Consider the following 25525-nt stretch of genomic DNA (forward strand, 5'->3'; position numbering starts at 1 on the left):
AGTGTTGATATAATATAACAAGTACAGCTGTACTAAACCCCCAGTGTTGATACAGGACAGCATATAATATCTGAAGAGGTCATGGTCTCATCTTGTACTGTAGGGGGACCTCTAACTCTACTTCTAATAATGTCTGTCTCATTTCATTGTCATGATCAGAAAGGTTCACTGTGAGGTCCTATGAGCAAACATTATGGTACAGACTCTCTGACACTCCCACTAACCACCACCCTAAATAAAATATGCTACTACATCAGCCCCTCTCCTTTCACCTCAGAGCTTCATCCAGGAGACACTCATATCCCTCCTCCACTGAGGAAACATATTCATCTTCTCCATCAAGTCTTCTTCACTATGATCAGAGTTCTGATTCACCTGGCAGCTCTACCACTCTGGGTGACAGGTATTAAATCACTCACTAAGAGAAGTCTAACAAATATATGAATGTCATTAAACTGAATAAATATCCTATCTTTCTCTCTGTCTCTCTCTCTCTCTCTCTCTGTCTCTCTCTGTGTCTCTCTGTCTCTCTCTCTCTCTCTCTGTCTCTCTCTCTCTCTGTCTCTGTATCTCTCTCTCTCTCTCTCTCTCTCTTTGTCCACAGGGCAGTCTCTTAGCAGTAAAGTCCATCAGACTCCTATTGCAATACTAAAAGGATCTAAAGATAATGTCCAACTCACCTGCAACCATACTATTCAAAACTACAATACAATACTGTGGTACCAACAGTCAACAGGAGACACTGCTATGAAACTCATTGGTTATACATATGCCGAGTCAATAACCATGGAGAAATCATTTGAAAAACACTTCAATGTGAGTGGAAATGGTAGGAAAGAGGCTTATCTTCATCTACTGAGTCTGAGATCACCTGAAGACAGTGCAGTGTATTACTGTGCAGCCAGCCAACACAGTGATGTAGAGAACCTCCTCTCCTCTACAAAAACCCTATCTGATAGAAAACTATGAGCAGTGATCACAACACCTGCATCTGAGGTTGGAGTTTGGTTCTGAGCCAATGAATAAAGAGATTACTGCAATAGCAAGTTGATCATATCTGCATTGTGCAGGATAACAGTATTGCAAAATGCAAGATGGCGGCGACAGAGATGGTCGCCTCTCCGAGTTCTTAGGAAACTATGCAGTTTTTTTTTTTATGTACAGTTTAGGGTCATTAATAATTATAATTAACATAAATTATGCAGTTATAATGTCATATCCTGTTGCTCTAGGCTTTTAGGGACCTAAGCTAGATTTGCCCCCATCCTAACGTCAAAACATTTTAGTGGCCAACCTCTTGACTGGAGAGACATTATTAAGTTTTAATGTACATTTCCTGCAGTTCTACACGTTTTCTCATGGGGAGAACAGAACATGTTGCTGTTTTAAAGGGCCAGTGCATTCAAAAACGTGATTTTGCTGTGTTTTATATATATTCCCACACTATGAGGTTCAAATAATACTGTGAAAGTGTGAAAGTTTTGATAATGTCCATTTAGTGTAAGAGCTGTTTGAAATGACCACCTGAAACTTCAGCCTGTTTTGGTGGGATGGAGTTTTGGCCTTCCACTGTGACATCACCATGCGGTAAATTAGCTAATAGACCAATAAGAAAGAGAGTTCCAAACCTCTCTGCCAATAACAGCACACATTCTGTCTCCCTCTCCACTCAGACCACTTCCAGACAGTCATAGCAAAATTATTTCTTGACAATTTGCTCATTTTGCCATGGGCAGATGTAAAACATTGCAATTTTATAACAAATTTCCTGCAATTCTACACATTTTGTACTGACTATATGCTAATATGATATCTGAGTGAGAATGACATCAAAATATCAATGGGGGCTCTGTGGAGGTCAGGGCCCCTGGCCACCCTGTCGGTATTTGGCCATGATAGATGTGTGTTCACCTGTCTACTCTCTCTCTCTCTCTGATCTGTTTCTGGCATTGAGATCTGACATGATGATCACACTGCTCATCATATTCTCTGTCACACTACTTTTGTCTACAGGTACTTAAATATGACTATGGAATACTGCCATAGATTTTCAATTCGATTTTAATTCAACACTTTAACTTGGCCACTGTTGAACATTCACTGTCTCCTTGGAATTCAACGTCAGTTTAGATTTGGCCTTGTGTTTTAGGTCATTGTCCTGCTGACAACTCATATCCCATTGTCTGGTGGAATGCAGACTGAACCAGGTTCAGGATTTTGCCTCCATTATGTTTATTTTTATCCTGAAATACTTGCCAGTCCTTAATGATTTCAAGCATAACCCTAAGCTGATGCAGCCACCACAATGCTTGAAAATATGGAGAGTTGTATTTCACTGATAAAGATCAGGGTGCCTTGTGAGGATCAGGCGATATGTGGCTAACCTGCCTTTGCCTTCCATCCTGCTAGCTAATGTTCAATTGCTGGAAAATAAATGGGACGAACTGAAAGCGAGGAAATACTACCAACGGGACATTAAAAACTGTAATATCTTATGTTTCACCGAGTCGTGGCTGAACGATTACATTAATAACAAACAGATGGTGGATTATATACTCTATCGAGAGGAGAGAATAGCTACCTCTGCTAAAACACGGGGCTATATATATATGTAAACACCAGCTGGTGCTCGAGGTTTTGCTTGCCCGAGGTAGAGTATCTCATGATAAGCTGTAGACCACACTATCTACCTAGAGAGTTTTCATCTGTATTTTTAGTAGCTGTTTACACTCCACCACAGACTGATGCTGGCACTAAGGCCGCACTCAATGACCTGTAAACCTCCATGAGCAAACAGGAAAATGCTCATCCAGAGGCGGTGCTCCTAGTGGCCGGGGACTTTAATGCAGGGAAACTTAAATCCGTCTAACCAAATTTCTATCAGAATGTTAAATGCGAAACCATAGGGGGAAAAAACTGTGGACAACCTTTACTCCATACACAGAGACGTGCACAAAGCTCTCCCTCACCCTCCATTTGGCAAATCTGACCATAATTCTAACCTCCTGGTTCCTGCTTACATGTAAAAATGAAAGCAGGAAGTACAAGTGACTAGATCAATCAAAAAGTGGTCAGTGTTACGTGTAAATGAGTGAAGAGGTGTGGAGTCAGGCGCAGAGAGCAAAGGATGTGGGAAAAACAACACGCTTTAATGTCCTGGAAACATAACATGTACAAAAGTGGAAACACAAATGAACAGAAATATAAACGGACAGCGTGAAACCCAAATGCCAACAAAATACACTCAAACGAAGAAACAGGAGAACAAGCCCGCACGAAACAGAAGCGGGCTGAACAGACTATATATAACCCTATCCTAACAACCAAACAAGAAACAGGCGATACCAATTAGACAGAACTAAACGAACACAGAACAACGGATCAGCGATAGCTAGTAGACCGGCGACGACGACCGCCGAGCCCCACCCGAACAAGAAGGGGAGTCACCTTCGGTAATATTCGTGACAGTCAGAGGAAGCAGATGCTAAGCTACAGGACGGTTTTGCTAGCACAGACCGGAATATGTTCTGGGTTTCTTCTGATGGCATTTGGGAGTACACCACATCAGTCATTGGCTTCATCAATAAGTGCCCCACAGTGACCGTACGTACATACACCAACCAGAAGCCATGGATTACAGGCAGCATCCACACCGAGCAAAAGGCTAGAGCTACCGCTTTCAAGGAGCAGGACTCGGAGAAGGACCCGGAAGCCAATAAGAAATCCTGCTATGCCCATAATACATTGGCTCTGATGCTCGTCGGATGTGGCAGGGCTTGCAAACCATTACAGACTACAAAGGAAAGAACAGCCGAGAGCTGCCCAGTGACACGAGCCTACCAGATGAGCTAAACTACTTCTATGCTCGCTTGGAGGCAAATAACACTGAAACATGCAGTCCAGGAGATTGTGTTATCACACTCTCCACAGCCAATTTGAATAAGACCTTTAACTTCTTTGGGATAGGGGGCAGCATTTTCACTTTTGGATGAATAGTGTGCCCAGAGTCAACTGCCTTCTCCTCAGTCCTAGATGCTAATATATGCATATTATTATTATTATTATATAGAAAACACTCTGAAGTTTCTAAAACTGGTTGAATGATGTCTGTGAGTACAACAGAACTCATATGGCAGGCAAAAACCTGAGACAAAATCCAAACAGGAAGTTGGAAATCTGAGGTTTGTAGTTTTTGAACTCAGCCCTATCGAATACACAGTGGAATATGGGTAAAGTTGCACTTCCTAAGGCTTCCACTAGATGTCAACCGTCTTTAGAACGTTGTTTCAGGCTTCTACTGTGAAGTGGGACCGGATGGAAGCTCTTTGAGTCAGTAGTCTGGCAGAGTGTCACGTGCATTTCACATGAGAGCGACCTGCGTTCTATTGCTTTTCTACAGACAATGGAATTCTCCGGTTGGAACATTATTGAACATTTATGATAAAAACATTCTAAAGGTTGATTCTATACTTAGTTTGACAAGATTCTTCAACCTGTAATATAACCTTTTGAACTTTTCGTCCGACTGGACCAGAACGCGCGTTCCTGAGAGTGCATTCTGATGAAGATCATCAAAGGTAAGTGAATATTTATATTGCTATTTATGACTAATGTTGATTTTGCAACATGGTGGATATTTATTTTGGCTGGTTTGGGCTCTGAACTCCGTACTCAGATTGTGCTTTTTCCGTAACGTTTTTTTGAAATCTGACAAAGTCCCATGCATAAACATTACATTTTCATCAACATTTATAGTGCGTATTTCTGTGAATTCATGTGGCTCTCTGCACAATCACCACATGTTTTAGAACTACTGAACGTAACGTTCCAATGTAAAATTACATTTTTTATATACATATGCACTTTATTGAACAAAACAAGTATTGTGTAACATGGAGTCCTATGAGCATCATCTGATGAAGATCATCAAAGGCTAGTGATTAATTTTATCTCTATTTGTGCTTTATGTGACTCCTCTCATTGACTGGAAAAATGGCTGGGTTTTTCTGTGGCTTGGTGGTGACCTAACATAATTGTTTGTGGAGCTATGGCTGTGATTTGATTTGATTTGGCTGTAAAGCATTTTTTAAATCAGACACTGTGGCTGGATTAACAATAATTGTATCTTTAAAATGGTGCCTAAAATGTGTATGTTTGAGAAATTTGATTTATCAGATTTCTGTTGATTTGTATTTGGCTCCCTGCAATTTCATTGGCTGTTGGCAAGGGGTCTCACTCACATCTGTAGACATGAAGTGCATTTGAAATGCTGGTCATGGCTCACATCAACACCCTCATCCCAGAAACCCTAGACCCACTCCAATTTGTATACCACCCCAACAGATCCACAAATGATGCAATCTCTATTGCACTCCACGTCGCCATTTCACACCCGGAAAAAAAGAAACACCTATGTGAGAATGCTATTCATTGGCTACAGCTCATAGTGCCCTCAAAGGTCATCAATAAGCTAAGGACCCTTGGACTAAACACCTCCCTTCTGCAACTGGATCCTGGATTTCCTGACGGGACACCAGCAATAACAACACACCACCATGCTGATCCTCAACACAGGGGCACCTCAGGGGTGCATGCTCAGTCCCCTCCTGTACTCCCTGTTCAATCATGACTACATTGGCCAGGCATGACTCCAACACCATTGCTACATTTGCAGATGACACAACAGTGGTAGGCCTGATCACCGACAACGACGAGACAGCAATATAGGGTGGAGGTCAGAGAACTGGCCATGTGGTGCCAGGACAACAACCTCTCTCTCAAAGTGATCAAGACAAAGGAGATTATTGTGGATTACAGGAAAAAGAGAACTGAACAGGCCCCCAGGACAAAACCAAGGTTCTGCAGCTGCACCATCGAGAGCGTCCTGACTGGTTGCATCACAACTAGTACGGCAACTGCACGGCCTCTGACCACAAGTCACTACAGAGTGCAGTGCGAACGGCCCAGTACATCACTGGGTCCAACCTTCCTGCCTTCCAGGACCTCAATACCAGGCGGTGTCAGAGGAAGGCACAAAAAATTGTCAAAGACTCCAGCCACCCAAGTCATAGACTGTTCTCTCTGCTACCGCATGGCAAGGGGTACCAGAGTGCCAAGTCTAGGTAAAATATGATTCTAAACAGCTTCTACCACGAAGCCATAAGATTCCTGAACATCGAGTCCAATGGCTACCAATACTATTTGAAGTGCCCCCCACCAAACTTTACACCACTACTACTCTCTATTGTCGTGTATGCATAGCCACTTTAATAACTCTACCTGCAAAAACATACTACCACAATTAACCAGTACCCCCTCACATTGACTCTGCATCGGCACCCGCTGTACATTGTCTGTTATTTTTATCTCTTATTCTTATCTGCATTGTTTTTTAAAACTGGATTGTTGGTTAGGGGCACGTCAGTAAGCATTTCCCTGTACGGTCTACACCAGTTGTATTCGGAGCATGTGACTAATACAATTTGATTTGATTTGATATACTATAACAAGTACAGCTGTACTAAACCCCCAGTGTTGATATAATATAAAAGGTACAGCTGTACTAAACCCCCAGTGTTGATATAATATAACAAGTACAGCTGTACTAAACCCCCAGTGTTGATATAATATAACAAGTACAGCTGAACTAAACCCCCAGTGTTGATATAATATAACAAGTACAGCTGTACTAAACCCCCAGTGTTGATATAATATAACAAGTACAGCTGTACTAAACCCCCAGTGTTGATATAATATAACAAGTACAGCTGTACTAAACCCCCAGTGTTGATATAATATAACAAGTACAGCTGTACTAAACCCCCAGTGTTGATACAGGACAGCATATAATATCTGAAGAGGTGATGGTCTCATCATGTACTGTAGGGGGACCTCTAACTCTACATCTAATAATGTCTGTCTCATTTCATTGTCATGATCAGAAAGGTTCACTGTGAGGTCCTATGAGCAAACATTATGGTACAGACTTTCTGACACTCCCACTAACCACCACCCTAAATAAAATGTGCTACTACATCAGCCCCTCTCCTTTCACCTCAGAGCTTCATCCAGGAGACACTCATATCCCTCCTCCACTGAGGAAACATATTAATCTTCTCCATCAAGTCTTCTTCACTATGATCAGAGTTCTGATTCACCTGGCAGCTCTACCACTCTGGGTGACAGGTATTAAACCACTCATTAAGAGAAGTCTAACAAATATATGAATGTCATTAAACTGAATAAATATCCTATCTTTCTCTCTCTCTCTCTCTCTCTCTCTCTCTCTCTCTCTCTCTCTCTCTCTTGTCAACAGGGCAGTCTCTTAGCAGTAAAGTCCATCAGACTCCTATTGCAATACTAAAAGGATCTAAAGATAATGTCCAACTCACCTGCAACCATACTATTCAAAACTACAATACAATACTGTGGTACCAACAGTCAACAGGAGACACTGCTATGAAACTCATTGGTTATGCATTTACCAAGTCAATAACCATGGAGAAATCGTTTGAAAAGCACTTCAATGTGAGTGGAGACGGATTGAAAGAGGCTTATCTTCATCTACTGAGTCTGAGATCACCTGAAGACAGTGCAGTGTATTACTGTGCAGCCAGCCAACACAGTGATGTAGAGAACCTCCTCTCCTCTACAAAAACCCTGTCTGATTGAAAACTATGAGCAGTGATCACAACACCTGCATCTGAGGTTGGAGTTTGGTTCTGTACCAATGAATAAAGAGATGGATTACAGCATCAGCAAGTTGATCATATCTGCATTGTACAGAATAACAGTATTTACAAATTAGTGTCATTACTAATTTTTCATAAATTATGTGGTTATAATGTCATATCCTGTTTCTCTAGCCTTTTGGGGACCTAAGTGAGATTTGGCTGGGGGACTCCATCCTAGCGACAAAACATTTTAGTGGTAAACCCCTATAGGCTGTGGTGAAAATAATGCACTACATAGTGAATAAGGTGCCATAGGGCTCTAGTCAATAGCAGTGTACTATATAGGGAATAGGGTGCCATTTGGGATGTAGTCAATACATTTGACACTCCCACTAGCTGCCATCACATCTCTGATGATCTGAAAACTCTTTCTCCTTGTCCATGTGACTCTTCTCTCCAGAACCATCAACATGATCAAGCTTCTCATACATGTTGCAACTCTACCACTGTGGGTGACAGGTACTAAATCACTGTTCAAATTAAAGATATTTACTACCCAAATATATTGCTGTCAATATATTGATTCATACTGTAGATCTGAGTTGTTCTGTTTTCATCCACAGGGGTGTCACAAACAGACCAAGTCCAGCAGACTCCTACTGCAATACTAAAAGGACCTGACGATAACGTTCAACTGAACTGCAGCCATACTGTTCCAAGCTACAACATGATACTGTGGTACCAGCAGTCAGAACAAGACAGTGCTCTGAAACTCATTGGGTATGTGTTCCTCACCAATCCTGCTGTGGAAGATTCCTTTAAAGGGCGTTTTACTGTGAGTGGAGATGCTGCAACTGGGAAAATGGCGTATCTACATATTCCTAAACTGAGAGGAACTGAAGACAGTGCAGTGTATTTCTGTGCTGCTGCTTACGCACAGTGTTTCACTATACCCTCTCTCCTCTACATAAACCCTCTCTGATCCTCTCATATAATACTGACTACAGCTCTATACACCTGCACCTGTCTTCAACCACTTCAACAACACTTTGCTCTGAACCACTAGATATCAACCAGATGGTAATGATGCTGTTATAAGTGTCTGGTTTAGATGGTTTAGCTGCAGCACTTCCTCACTTCTCCACTAAGGAGGCAGAGGTCCTCCACACTGAGCTGTAAAAGGGGCTGCATAGGGTCCCTGGTCCAACGCAGGGTGCTAAATAGGAAATAGGATGAAACAAGAGAATTGTTATGGGGTACTGTGATGTCATTATGGGGTATTGTGATGTCATTATGGGGTATTGTGATGTCATAATGGGCTAAATAGGAAATAGGGTTCGACTTGGGATGCAGATAGAGAATTGATAACTATCCTGATGGAGCTGTCATTTTGATCATTCGTGTTCATGTTGTTTAATCTGTCAAAAACAGAGTTATAAAATCCCACAGCAAACAAGCACAAAAACAGAGTTATAAAATCCCGCAGCAAACAAGCACAAAAGCAGAGTTATAAAATCCCACAGCAAACAAGCACAAAAACAGAGTTATAAAATCCCGCAGCAAACAAGCACAAAAACAGACCAATTTACAAATGTACTTTATTATATTCAAAGTTTAGAAAAAAAGTGACAATAGCATAAAAAACACTTGTTTCAATGATTTTAAGGTTACTAACCACCTTGTCAGAATGTGTAGGCAGACTAAGATTCAGGACTGTTGAGAATGTGAGCCTATGGTTGTATGGGTGGGAAAAGGGTTGAGTGTGTATTGTGGGACGCTTGTGGAAGGCTACCCAAAACGTTTGACCCAAGATAAACAATTTAAAAGCAATGCTACTAAATACTAATTGAGTGTATGTAAACTTCTGACCCACTGGGAATGTGATGAAAGAAACAAAAGCTGAAATAATTAATTATCTCAACTATTATTCTGACATTTCACATTCTTAAAATAAAGTGGTGATCCTAACTGACCTAAGACAGGGAATTTTTACTTGGATTAAATGTCAGGAATTGTGAAAAACAGAGTTTAAATGTATTTGGCTAAGGTCTATGTAAACTTTCGACTTCAACTGTAAATTATTTTGCAGTTTAATAAGGTCATCTTTTCAGTCCCATAATACTGCCATAGATTTTCAATTAGATTTAAGTCAACACTGTAACTCAGCCAATCTGGAACATTCACTGTCTTCTTGGTAGTCAACTGCAGTGTAGATTTGGCCTTATGTTTTAGGTTATTGTCCTGCTGAAAGGTGAATTGATATCCCAGTGTCTGGTGGAAAGCAGACTGATCCAGGTATTCCTCTAGGCTTTTGTCTGTTCTTAGTGCAGTTCTTTTTATTTTTTATCCTGAAAAACTCCCCAATCCTTAACGATTACAAACATACCCATAACATGATGCAGCCACCACTACACTTGAAAATATGACGAGTGGTACTCAGTAATGTGTTTGTATAGGATTTGCCCCAAACATCACATTTTGTGTTCAGGACAAAAAGTTCATTGCTTTGCCACATTATTTGCAGTATTATTTTAATGACTTGTTGCAAACAGGATGCACGTTTTGGAATATTTTTATTCAGTACATGCTTCGTTCTTTTCACTCTGTTAATTAGGTTTGTTTTGTGGAGTAACTACAATGTTGTTGATCCATCCTCAGTTCTCTCCTATCACAGCCATTAAACTCTGTAACTGTTTTTAAGTCCCCATTGGCCTCATGGTGAAATCCCTGAGCTGTTTCCTTCCTCTCCGGCAACTGAGTTAGGAAGGACTCCTGTATATTTGTAGTGACTGGGTGTATTGATACACCATTCAAAGTGTAATCAATAACTTCACCATGCTCAAAGGGATATTCAATGTCTGCCTTTTTTTACCCATCTACCAATAGGTGCCTTTCCTTGAGAGACATGGGAAAACCTCCCTGGTATTTGTGGTTAAAAATGTGTTTGAAATTAACTACTCAACTGAGGGACCTTACAGATAATTGTATGTGTGGGGTATGGAGATGAGGTAGTCATTCAAAAATCATGTTGAACACTACTATTGCAAACTGTGAGTCCATTCAACTTATTATGTGACTTGCTCAGCAAATGTTTACTCCTGAACTTTATTAAGACCTACCAGTAGATTTCCTTTCAGGTCTATCTGTTAGTAACCTGTTTTCAGGTCTATCTGTTAGTAACCTGTTCTCAGGTCTATCTGTTAGTAACCTGTTTTCAGGTCTATCTGTTAGTAACCTGTTTTCAGGTCTATCTGTTAGTAACCTGTTTTCAGGTCTATCTGTTAGTAAACTGTTTTCAGGTCTATCTGTTAGTAACCTGTTTTCAGGTCTATCTGTTAGTAAACTGTTTTCAGGTCTACCTGTTAGTAAACTGTTTTCAGGTCATTTTTAACTTTTTATTTAACATTTGTTTAACTAGTCTCATCATGTACTGTAGGGGGACCTCTAACTCTATTTCTAATGTCTGTCTCATTTCATTGTCATGATCAGAAAGGTTCACTGTGAGGTCCTATGAGCAAACATTATGGTACAGACTTTCTGACACTCCCACTAACCACCACCCTAAATAAAATGTGCTACTACATCAGCCCCTCTCCTTTCACCTCAGAGCTTCATCCAGGAGACACTCATATCCCTCCTCCACTGAGGAAACATATTCATCTTCTCCATCAAGTCTTCTTCACTATGATCAGAGTTCTGATTCACCTGGCAGCTCTACCACTCTGGGTGACAGGTATTAAACCACTCATTAAGAGAAGTCTAACAAATATATGAATGTCATTAAACTGAATAAATATCCTATCTTTCTCTCTGTCTCTCTCTCTCTCTCTCTCTCTCTCTCTCTCTCTCTCTCTCTCTCTCTCTCTCTCTCTTTGTCAACAGGGCAGTCTCTTAGCAGTAAAGTCCATCAGACTCCTATTGCAATACTAAAAGGATCTAAAGATAATGTCCAACTCACCTGCAACCATACTATTCAAAACTACAATACAATACTGTGGTACCAACAGTCAACAGGAGACACTGCTATGAAACTCATTGGTTATGCATTTACCAAGTCAATAACCATGGAGAAATCGTTTGAAAAGCACTTCAATGTGAGTGGAGACGGATTGAAAGAGGCTTATCTTCATCTACTGAGTCTGAGATCACCTGAAGACAGTGCAGTGTATTACTGTGCAGCCAGCCAACACAGTGATGTAGAGAACCTCCTCTCCTCTACAAAAACCCTGTCTGATTGAAAACTATGAGCAGTGATCACAACACCTGCATCTGAGGTTGGAGTTTGGTTCAGTACCAATGAATAAAGAGATGGATTACAGCATCAGCAAGTTGATCATATCTGCATTGTACAGAATAACAGTATTTACAAATTAGTGTCATTACTAATTTTTCATAAATTATGTGGTTATAATGTCATATCCTGTTTCTCTAGCCTTTTGGGGACCTAAGTGAGATTTGGCTGGGGACTCCATCCTAGCGACAAAACATTTTAGTGGTAAACCCCTATAGGCTGTGGTGAAAATAATGCACTACATAGTGAATAAGGTGCCATAGGGCTCTAGTCAATAGCAGTGTACTATAGGGAATAGGGTGCCATTTGGGATGTAGTCAATACATTTGACACTCCCACTAGCTGCCATCACATCTCTGATGATCTGAAAACTCTTTCTCCTTGTCCATGTGACTCTTCTCTCCAGAACCATCAACATGATCAAGCTTCTCATACATGTTGCAACTCTACCACTGTGGGTGACAGGTACTAAATCACTGTTCAAATTAAAGATATTTACTACCCAAATATATTGCTGTCAATATATTGATTCATACTGTAGATCTGAGTTGTTCTGTTTTCATCCACAGGGGTGTCACAAACAGACCAAGTCCAGCAGACTCCTACTGCAATACTAAAAGGACCTGACGATAACGTTCAACTGAACTGCAGCCATACTGTTCCAAGCTACAACATGATACTGTGGTACCAGCAGTCAGAACAAGACAGTGCTCTGAAACTCATTGGGTATGTGTTCCTCACCAATCCTGCTGTGGAAGATTCCTTTAAAGGGCGTTTTACTGTGAGTGGAGATGCTGCAACTGGGAAAATGGCGTATCTACATATTCCTAAACTGAGAGGAACTGAAGACAGTGCAGTGTATTTCTGTGCTGCTGCTTACGCACAGTGTTTCACTATACCCTCTCTCCTCTACATAAACCCTCTCTGATCCTCTCATATAATACTGACTACAGCTCTATACACCTGCACCTGTCTTCAACCACTTCAACAACACTTTGCTCTGAACCACTAGATATCAACCAGATGGTAATGATGCTGTTATAAGTGTCTGGTTTAGATGGTTTAGCTGCAGCACTTCCTCACTTCTCCACTAAGGAGGCAGAGGTCCTCCACACTGAGCTGTAAAAGGGGCTGCATAGGGTCCCTGGTCAAACGCAGGGTGCTAAATAGGAAATAGGATGAAACAAGAGAATTGTTATGGGGTACTGTGATGTCATTATGGGGTATTGTGATGTCATTATGGGGTATTGTGATGTCATAATGGGCTATTGTGCGTAGATGGGTGAAATAAAATAGATGTAATTTATTTTGAATTGAGGCTATAACAGAATGTAGAAATAGTCAAGTGGTATACTTTCTGAAGGCACTGTATGCTTCGATATAAACATGATGTCATGGCTTTAGACCCTTCTGATAGGCTAATCAAGTGGTATACTTTCTGAAGGCACTGTATGCTTCGATAGAAAAATACAAGAAAGGCCAAAGTGTGTTAACACCATCTGCTCTAATTCACTCACGAGACAGGAATTCAATAAGATCTAAATGCATATTCCCATTGAAACTGATTGAGATCAAATCATTTGCATGAAGATTTGGACTTTTGGACGAGTCACCGGTAAAACGTGAAGAATTAGCCGATGCCTAACTTGGTGTATGAGGGGATTGAAAATAAAACATTTTTCTTGAGACAATATCTGTTGGCATAAGCAGATATTGCAATTGAGGATAAATTTCATGCATATTCTACAATAATAAGCTATTCAATTGGCTGCATATGTCGGTACAAACTGTGAGGAAATTATGACTTCATTAAAAAAATTGATTAAAAAAACGTGCTTTCTTACCTAAAACAATACCATGACACCACTGCAACCAAACACAATTCCCATAGACATACTCTTTGAAAAAAGTGTTTATTCGAAGGGCCCGTGTTTAGTTCCAAGTAGGACTCTTTTGGGATCCGTGTAGAACCTTCTGTGGAAAGAGTTCTACATAGAACCCAAAAGGGTTCTACCTAGTACCAAAAAGAGTTCTACATAGAACCCAAAAGGGTTCTACCTAGTACCAAAAAGAGTTCTACATAGAACCCAAAAGGGTTCTACCTAGTACCAAAAAGAGTTCTACATAGAACCCAAAAGGGTTCTACAAAGGATTATCTTACGGAACAGCCGATGAAGCATTTTAGATTCTACATAGCATATTGTTTTCCGAGACCTGTCAGGTGTTGAACCTTCATTTGATTACCCTGCTGTTGCAGGAAATGTCAGACTTGTCGTGTATTTGAAGTTTAAAAAGGCTTCTAGACTATGTAAATTCCACACAAAAAAAAATGTCAAACTTAATTTGCCTTAATAACTAAAAAAAAAGTATCAACCCCTTAGAAAAATGGTCATTATTATAATCCACACAATAATTCACATTACCTGTCGCTGCAGCATTGTTATCCAGGAGTTAGAAACTAGACAAATTAAGATCCTACATCTGTAGTAGTGTAGCTGTGTCATTGTTGTGTAGCTCCAGCCGTATTCATAGACTAAAACAAAAAAACTCCTCCATTATTATCCAGGGGTTAGAAACTAGACAAATTAAGATCCTACATCTGTAGTAGTGTAGCTGTGTCATTGTTGTGTAGCTCCAGCCGTATTCATAGACTAAAACAAAAAAAACTCCTCCTGTTCTCATAAGGAGGTCGATAAGATGACTGAGATGAGTTGACGAGAATCCAGCTCTAATTAATGGGGATTTGTCTGACTCGTTCTTTCTGTCCTTAGCAGTGAGAGTCAACGTGATCATAATTCTTATCTCCATGGGTTACACAGCCTGGGTCGCAGGTATTCCGATCATTTCAGGGACTCCTAATACTCTGTGTTCGTTTTTTAATGTACTGCAGGTGAATATGTTTTATTTTTCTGTTGTTTCTCTCTCCTTCTCTCTACAGGTTCTTCTCTGAGTAACCAGGTTGACTAGAGTGCTGAAGCCCTGTACAAGAACCAGGAAGAGTCTGCTAAGATGGAGTGTTCACATATAGAATACCAAACTACAACATCATTCTCTGGTACAAACAAGATGGAGTGTTCACATAGAATACCAAACTGTACCATCGTTCTCTGGTACAAACAAGATGGAGTGTTCACATAGAATACCAAACTATACCATCGTTCTCTGGTACAAACAAGATGGAGTGTTCACATAGAATACCAAACTGTACCATCGTTCTCTGGTACAAACAAGATGGAGTGTTCACATAGAATACCAAACTATACCATCGTTCTCTGGTACAAACAAGATGTAGTGTTCACATAGAATACCAAAGAGACCAGAGACCAGAAGGGCAATGAGGTGTGTTTAACACTTTTTTGGTTACTACATGATTCCATGTGTTTTTTCAGAGTTTTGATGTCTTCACCATTATTCTACAATGTAGAAAATAGTAAAAATAAAGAAAAAGCCTTGAGGTGTGTCCAAACTTCTGACTGGTACTATATATTATGGTGTTTCTATTCCAAGAGAAACTAAAATACATTTTTGCAGTAGCCTGTGCATTGCTTACCTAAAACATCTGTTAATACATTGGTTTTCCGAGTGGCGCAGAGGTCTAAGGCACTGCATCTCAGTGCTAGAGGAGTTACTACAGACCCTGATTCGTTCCCGGGCTGTATCACACCCGGCAGTGGTCGGGAGTCCCATAGGGCGGTGCACAATTGGCCCAGCGTCGTCCGGGTTTGGGGAAGGTTTGGCCGGGGTTGGGCCGTCAATGTAATTAAGAATTTGTTCTTAACTGACTTGTTAAATAAAGGTTAAATAAAACACATAAACATTTTCAGTCCTTCAAAATAGAAACTACATATCTTAATGTTCGAAAGTAGAAAATATACTAGATATAGGTTACTGTGGGTGGTGTCAAAATATATAAAATATACTAGATATAGGTTACTGTGGGTGGTGTCAAAATATATAAAATATACTAGATATAGGTTACTGTGGGTGGGGTCACAATAATTTTTTTTAAAATGCAGAGCTTGTGGCTCAGCCCTCCCACCAAAAAATGTATCTGCTCCTCAGCCACTTAGACGTGGCCTGGCATTCAAAAGTAGCCCTGCTTTGGGTTATCAAAAAAACTCTCAATGAATAATCATATCAATGGATGGAATCCGTGTATGAATGGTTTCAGGCAACCGTTACACAGTCTGACAAACTGCATAACGAATGAGGAATAATTACAACAACAAAAAACAATGATGTAATTCAAACAAGATATGTCGTTGAAATGAATTAGTATCTCTCGTTTGAACGACTTAGTGAAGTTGTTTGAACAGCTTGGGCTTCAGGGCTTCCGTACAATGTTGTCATTACCTGGCAAAAGGTTTGTCAAAAATTAGCTTGCAATAATAACATGAGCTTGGTAATAATCCAGTAGTGTCCTGTCAATCTTATGTAGCTAGCAAACGTTATTCCGCAAGTAAAGCCAATCTGACGACATCGAAATGATGACGAAAGGGTTTTCCTACTTTCATTATTTGCCTTCTTTAGAAAACGGCATTGAATTTCCAAAGCCACTGTGATACACTACACATGAATAATATAAGATAAAGCCGGTCTGATGTCACGCTGCCTTCTGTCATCACATCTCTGATGACATCACATCTCTGATGTCATCACATCTCTGATGTCATCACATCTCTGATGACATCACATCTCTGATGACATCACATCTCTGATGACATCACATCTGTTTCGACCTCATCTCCAGTCACCGATGAGGTCACGTCCTGGCCCTCCTCTCCACTCAGTTCAGATGAGATGTCAGAGGGTATTCAACCATCACTGAGAGTCAACATGTGCTCTTCATTTTTACTACTGTTCTGGATCGCAGGGATTGTAACTACCGTTACTGTATTTAATAGTTGCCTAAAATAGTTATTAAATATGACAGTAACAATGTGTATACATGTATAACAATAACTACTTAACAAATGTTTCATCCAAACTTTAAGTCATTTTGGTAAAATTGTTTTTTTACGTATTGTAAAGTAAAAGTAATTATCTCTCTCTCTCTACATCTCTCCCCAGGTGTCTCTCTCAGTAAAGTAGTGTACCAGTCTCCCTCTACACTGCTGGTAGAGCCTAATGCATCTGTCTCTGTCTCTCTCTCTCGCTGTCTCTCTCACTCGCTATGTCTCTATCCCCAGGTGTGTCTCTCAGTAAGGTAGTGTACCAGTCTCCCTCTACACTGCTGCTAGAGCCTAATGCATCTGTCTCTATCTCTCTCTCTCGCTGTCTCTCTCTCTCGCTGTCTCTCTCACTCACTATGTCTCTATCCCCAGGTGTGTCTCTCAGTAAAGTAGTGTACCAGTCTCCCTCTACACTGCTGGTAGAGCCTAATGCATCTGTCTCTGTCTCTATCCCCAGGTGTCTCTCTCAGTAAAGTAGTGTACCAGTCTCCCTCTACACTGCTGGTAGAGCCTAATGCATCTGTCTCTGTCTCTATCCCCAGGTGTCTCTCTCAGTAAAGTAGTGTACCAGTCTCCCTCTACACTGCTGGTAGAGCCTAATGCATCTGTCTCTGTCTCTCTCTCTCGCTGTCTCTCTCACTCGCTATGTCTCTATCCCCAGGTGTCTCTCTCAGTAAGGTAGTGTACCAGTCTCCCTCTACACTGCTGCTAGAGCCTAATGCGTCTGTCTCTGTCCCACTCAGCTGCAGTCATAAAATCCCTAACTATGACACTATCCTCTGGTACCAGCGTCCTGTGGGAGGCTCTGAAACTCATAGCATATGTAAACTATACAGGTCAGACTGTTGAACCCTCATATGAAGGCTACGTTGATGTGAAAGGTGATGGAAGGAACAAAGCCTTCCTTCATCTCCTCAAACTGAGACAAGTTGAAGACAGTGGGGAGTATTTCTGTGCTGCTAGTTATACACAGTGGTACAGAGACACCGTCTACTCTACAAAAACCTCTACCTATCAGACCCATCTGGTACTGTATCAAAACACCTGCATTAAACCACATGAACTAGGAGAGACGGGGACGATGGGGGGAGTTAGGGGTGGGGGGGAGCATTTATCTGCCAGTGAGGATCAGTCACCATGGTATCACATTGTCTCACAGGTAAGACCATGGTAATATAGTGAGGTACCAGACATTTCATTGTCATGGAGAGCATTTCTGTGTTTGCTAGCAATTGTGTCCAATCTGGATACAAACCTGTTGACAATCAATTCATTAGTCAACTTAGATTCACACACGTTTGATATCTGCACTCTTCCACTCCCTCCTCCTCTTCTTCCTCTCCTCTTCCCGTCTTCATCTCCTCTTCCTCCTCCTCTTCTTCCCCTCTTCCCGTCTTCATCTCCTCATCTTCCGCATCCTCTCCTTCTCCCCCCTCTTCCTCTCATCTTCTTCCTCCTCTTCCTCCTCCTCTTCCTCTCCTCCTCCTCTTCCTCACCACTTCTTCACCTCTTCCTCACCACTTCCTCACCTCTTCCTCATCATCTTCCTCCTCTTATTCCTCTCTTCCTCCTCATCCTCCTCTTCCTCTCCTCTTCCTCTCCTCCTCCTCTTCCTCCCCACCTCCTCGTCCTCTCCTCTCCTTCTATCCCCTCTTCCTCTCCTCTTCTTCCTCCTTGTCCTCTCCTCTTCCTCGCCTCCCAGGGTTGTGTCTAGGTGCCAGGGTTCTCCAGACTGCTGTTGCCTTGTAATGACCCCCAGGGGACTCCGCTGATCTCTTCTGTTCCCACACTCTAAAATACTATGATGTCATTCTCAGGACAGACAGCTACAACTGCTGGGGTACCTTTACACAGACAACAAAAACCCAGAATCTAGTTTCAAGGACAAAAGGAAATTGAGAGGAAACGCAGTATTGTGATTTAATCATTCATCACCTCTCAGACCTCCCTGGATGTGACTAAAATACTCCCTCCACCACTCAGTCCTCCCTGGATGTGACTAAAATACTCCCTCCACCACTCAGTCCTCCCTGGATGTGACTAAATACTCCCTCCACCACTCAGACCTCCCTGGATGTGACTAAGATACTCCCTCCACCACTCAGTCCTCCCTGGATGTGACTAAGATACTCCCTCCACCACTCAGACCTCCCTGGATGTGACTAAGATACTCCCTCCACCACTCAGTCCTCCCTGGATGTGACTAAGATACTCCCTCCACCACTCAGACCTCCCTGGATGTGACTAAGATACTCCCTCCACCACTCAGTCCTCCCTGGATGTGACTAAGATACTCCCTCCACCACTCAGACCTCCCTGGATGTGACTAAGATACTCCCTCCACCACTCAGTCCTCCCTGGATGTGACTAAGATACTCCCTCCACCACTCAGACCTCCCTGGATGTGACTAAGATACTCCCTCCACCACTCAGTCCTCCCTGGATGTGACTAAGATACTCCCTCCACCACTCAGTCCTCCCTGGATGTGACTAAGATACTCCCTCCACCACTCAGTCCTCCCTGGATGTGACTAAGATACTCCCTCCACCACTCAGTCCTCCCTGGATGTGACTAAGATACTCCCTCCACCACTCAGTCCTCCCTGGATGTGACTAAGATACTCCCTCCACCACTCAGTCCTCCCTGGATGTGACTAAGATACTCCCTCCACCACTCAGACCTCCCTGGATGTGACTAAGATACTCCCTCCACCACTCAGTCCTCCCTGGATGTGACTAAGATACTCCCTCCACCACTCAGACCTCCCTGGATGTGACTAAGATACTCCCTCCACCACTCAGACCTCCCTGGATGTGACTAAGATACTCCCTCCACCACTCAGTCCTCCCTGGATGTGACTAAGATACTCCCTCCACCACTCAGTCCTCCCTGGATGTGACTAAGATACTCCCTCCACCACTCAGTCCTCCTGGATGTGACTAAGATACTCCTCCACCACTCAGTCCTCCCTGGATGTGACTAAGATACTCCCTCCACCACTCAGACCTCCCTGGATGTGACTAAGATACTCCCTCCACCACTCAGTCCTCCCTGGATGTGACTAAGATACTCCCTCCACCACTCAGACCTCCCTGGATGTGACTAAGATACTCCCTCCACCACTCAGTCCTCCCTGGATGTGACTAAGATACTCCCTCCACCACTCAGTCCTCCCTGGATGTGACTAAGATACTCCCTCCACCACTCAGTCCTCCCTGGATGTGACTAAGATACTCCCTCCACCACTCAGTCCTCCCTGGATGTGACTAAGATACTCCCTCCACCACTCAGACCTCCCTGGATGTGACTAAGATACTCCCTCCACCACTCAGTCCTCCCTGGATGTGACTAAGATACTCCCTCCACCACTCAGTCCTCCCTGGATGTGACTAAGATAATCCCTCCACCACTCAGACCTCCCTGGATGTGACTAAGATACTCCCTCCACCACTCAGTCCTCCCTGGATGTGACTAAGATACTCCTCCACCACTCAGACCTCCCTGGATGTGACTAAGATACTCCCTCCACCACTCAGTCCTCCCTGGATGTGACTAAGATACTCCCTCCACCACTCAGTCCTCCCTGGATGTGACTAAGATACTCCCTCCACCACTCAGTCCTCCCTGGATGTGACTAAGATACTCCCTCCACCACTCAGTCCTCCCTGGATGTGACTAAGATACTCCCTCCACCACTCAGTCCTCCCTGGATGTGACTAAGATACTCCCTCCACCACTCAGTCCTCCCTGGATGTGACTAAGATACTCCCTCCACCACTCAGACCTCCCTGGATGTGACTAAGATACTCCCTCCACCACTCAGACCTCCCTGGATGTGACTAAGATACTCCCTCCACCACTCAGTCCTCCCTGGATGTGACTAAAATACTCCCTCCACCACTCAGACCTCCCTGGATGTGACTAAGATACTCCCTCCACCACTCAGTCCTCCCTGGATGTGACTAAGATACTCCCTCCACCACTCAGACCTCCCTGGATGTGACTAAGATACTCCCTCCACCACTCAGTCCTCCCTGGATGTGACTAAGATACTCCCTCCACCACTCAGTCCTCCCTGGATGTGACTAAGATACTCCCTCCACCACTCAGACCTCCCTGGATGTGACTAAGATACTCCCTCCACCACTCAGTCCTCCCTGGATGTGACTAAGATACTCCCTCCACCGCTCAGTCCTCCTGGATGTGACTAAAATACTCCCTCCACCACTCAGTCCTCCCTGGATGTGACTAAGATACTCCCTCCACCACTCAGACCTCCCTGGATGTGACTAAGATACTCCCTCCACCACTCAGTCCTCCCTGGATGTGACTAAGATACTCCCTCCACCACTCAGTCCTCCCTGGATGTGACTAAGATACTCCTCCACCACTCAGTCCTCCCTGGATGTGACTAAGATACTCCCTCCACCACTCAGACCTCCCTGGATGTGACTAAGATACTCCCTCCACCACTCAGTCCTCCCTGGATGTGACTAAGATACTCCCTCCACCACTCAGACCTCCCTGGATGTGACTAAGATACTCCCTCCACCACTCAGACCTCCCCCTGGATGTGACTAAGATACTCCCTCCACCACTCAGTCCTCCCTGGATGTGACTAAAATACTCCCTCCACCACTCAGACCTCCCTGGATGTGACTAAGATACTCCCTCCACCACTCAGACCTCCCTGGATGTGACTAAGATACTCCCTCCACCACTCAGACCTCCCTGGATGTGACTAAGATACTCCCTCCACCACTCAGACCTCCCTGGATGTGACTAAGATACTCCTCCACCACTCAGTCCTCCCTGGATGTGACTAAGATACTCCCTCCACCACTCAGACCTCCCTGGATGTGACTAAGATACTCCTCCACCACTCAGTCCTCCCTGGATGTGACTAAGATACTCCCTCCACCACTCAGTCCTCCCTGGATGTGACTAAGATACTCCCTCCACCACTCAGTCCTCCCTGGATGTGACTAAGATACTCCCTCCACCACTCAGACCTCCCTGGATGTGACTAAGATACTCCCTCCACCACTCAGTCCTCCCTGGATGTGACTAAGATACTCCCTCCACCACTCAGTCCTCCTGGATGTGACTAAGATACTCCCTCCACCACTCAGTCCTCCCTGGATGTGACTAAGATACTCCCTCCACCACTCAGTCCTCCCTGGATGTGACTAAGATACTCCCTCCACCACTCAGACCTCCCTGGATGTGACTAAGATACTCCCTCCACCACTCAGACCTCCCTGGATGTGACTAAGATACTCCCTCCACCACTCAGTCCTCCCTGGATGTGACTAAGATACTCCCTCCACCACTCAGTCCTCCCTGGATGTGACTAAGATACTCCCTCCACCACTCAGTCCTCCCTGGATGTGACTAAGATACTCCCTCCACCACTCAGTCCTCCCTGGATGTGACTAAGATACTCCCTCCACCACTCAGACCTCCCTGGATGTGACTAAGATACTCCCTCCACCACTCAGACCTCCCTGGATGTGACTAAGATACTCCCTCCACCACTCAGTCCTCCCTGGATGTGACTAAGATACTCCCTCCACCACTCAGTCCTCCCTGGATGTGACTAAGATACTCCCTCCACCACTCAGTCCTCCCTGGATGTGACTAAGATACTCCTCCACCACTCAGTCCTCCCTGGATGTGACTAAGATACTCCCTCCACCACTCAGTCCTCCCTGGATGTGACTAAGATACTCCCTCCACCACTCAGTCCTCCCTGGATGTGACTAAGATACTCCCTCCACCACTCAGACCTCCCTGGATGTGACTAAGATACTCCCTCCACCACTCAGTCCTCCCTGGATGTGACTAAGATACTCCCTCCACCACTCAGTCCTCCCTGGATGTGACTAAGATACTCCCTCCCCACCACTCAGACCTCCCTGGATGTGACTAAGATACTCCCTCCACCACTCAGTCCTCCTGGATGTGACTAAGATACTCCCTCCACCACTCAGACCTCCCTGGATGTGACTAAGATACTCCCTCCACCACTCAGTCCTCCCTGGATGTGACTAAGATACTCCCTCCACCACTCAGACCTCCCTGGATGTGACTAAGATACTCCCTCCACCACTCAGTCCTCCCTGGATGTGACTAAGATACTCCCTCCACCACTCAGACCTCCCTGGATGTGACTAAGATACTCCCTCCACCACTCAGTCCTCCCTGGATGTGACTAAGATACTCCCTCCACCACTCAGTCCTCCCTGGATGTGACTAAGATACTCCCTCCACCACTCAGTCCTCCCTGGATGTGACTAAGATACTCCCTCCACCACTCAGACCTCCCTGGATGTGACTAAGATACTCCCTCCACCACTCAGACCTCCCTGGATGTGACTAAGATACTCCCTCCACCACTCAGTCCTCCCTGGATGTGACTAAGATACTCCCTCCACCACTCAGACCTCCCTGGATGTGACTAAGATACTCCCTCCACCACTCAGACCTCCCTGGATGTGACTAAGATACTCCCTCCACCACTCAGACCTCCCTGGATGTGACTAAGATACTCCCTCCACCACTCAGTCCTCCCTGGATGTGACTAAGATACTCCCTCCACCACTCAGACCTCCCTGGATGTGACTAAGATACTCCTCCACCACTCAGACCTCCCTGGATGTGACTAAGATACTCCCTCCACCACTCAGACCTCCCTGGATGTGACTAAGATACTCCCTCTCCACCACTCAGTCCTCCCTGGATGTGACTAAGATACTCCCTCCACCACTCAGTCCTCCCTGGATGTGACTAAGATACTCCCTCCACCACTCAGACCTCCCTGGATGTGACTAAGATACTCCCTCCACCACTCAGTCCTCCCTGGATGTGACTAAGATACTCCCTCCACCACTCAGTCCTCCCTGGATGTGACTAAGATACTCCCTCCACCACTCAGTCCTCCCTGGATGTGACTAAGATACTCCCTCCACCACTCAGTCCTCCCTGGATGTGACTAAGATACTCCCTCCACCACTCAGACCTCCCTGGATGTGACTAAGATACTCCCTCCACCACTCAGTCCTCCCTGGATGTGACTAAGATACTCCCTCCACCACTCAGTCCTCCCTGGATGTGACTAAGATACTCCCTCCACCACTCAGACCTCCCTGGATGTGACTAAGATACTCCCTCCACCACTCAGTCCTCCCTGGATGTGACTAAGATACTCCCTCCACCACTCAGACCTCCCTGGATGTGACTAAGATACTCCCTCCACCACTCAGTCCTCCCTGGATGTGACTAAGATACTCCCTCCACCACTCAGTCCTCCCTGGATGTGACTAAGATACTCCCTCCACCACCAGTCCTCCCTGGATGTGACTAAGATACTCCACCACTGGACCTCCCTGGATGTGACTAAGATACTCCCTCCACCACTCAGTCCTCCCTGGATGTGACTAAGATACTCCCTCCACCACTCAGTCCTCCTGGATGTGACTAAGATACTCCCTCCACCACTCAGACCTCCCTGGATGTGACTAAGATACTCCCTCCACCACTCAGTCCTCCCTGGATGTGACTAAGATACTCCCTCCACCACTCAGTCCTCCCTGGATGTGACTAAGATACTCCCTCCACCACTCAGTCCTCCCTGGATGTGACTAAGATACTCCCTCCACCACTCAGACCTCCCTGGATGTGACTAAAATACTCCCTCCACCACTCAGACCTCCCTGGATGTGACTAAGATACTCCCTCCACCACTCAGACCTCCCTGGATGTGACTAAGATACTCCCTCCACCACTCAGTCCTCCCTGGATGTGACTAAGATACTCCCTCCACCACTCAGTCCTCCTGGATGTGACTAAGATACTCCCTCCACCACTCAGTCCTCCCTGGATGTGACTAAGATACTCCCTCCACCACTCAGTCCTCCCTGGATGTGACTAAGATACTCCCTCCACCACTCAGACCTCCCTGGATGTGACTAAGATACTCCCTCCACCACTCAGACCTCCCTGGATGTGACTAAGATACTCCCTCCACCACTCAGACCTCCCTGGATGTGACTAAGATACTCCCTCCACCACTCAGTCCTCCCTGGATGTGACTAAGATACTCCCTCCACCACTCAGTCCTCCCTGGATGTGACTAAGATACTCCCTCCACCACTCAGTCCTCCCTGGATGTGACTAAGATACTCCCTCCACCACTCAGACCTCCCTGGATGTGACTAAGATACTCCCTCCACCACTCAGTCCTCCCTGGATGTGACTAAGATACTCCCTCCACCACTCAGACCTCCCTGGATGTGACTAAGATACTCCCTCCACCACTCAGTCCTCCCTGGATGTGACTAAGATACTCCCTCCACCACTCAGACCTCCCTGGATGTGACTAAGATACTCCCTCCACCACTCAGTCCTCCCTGGATGTGACTAAGATACTCCCTCCACCACTCAGACCTCCCTGGATGTGACTAAGATACTCCCTCCACCACTCAGTCCTCCCTGGATGTGACTAAGATACTCCCTCCACCACTCAGTCCTCCCTGGATGTGACTAAGATACTCCCTCCACCACTCAGTCCTCCCTGGATGTGACTAAGATACTCCCTCCACCACTC

The sequence above is a fragment of the Oncorhynchus nerka genome, linkage group LG18 (genome assembly GCF_034236695.1).
Source record: "Oncorhynchus nerka isolate Pitt River linkage group LG18, Oner_Uvic_2.0, whole genome shotgun sequence".
NCBI lineage: Eukaryota > Metazoa > Chordata > Actinopteri > Salmoniformes > Salmonidae > Oncorhynchus > Oncorhynchus nerka.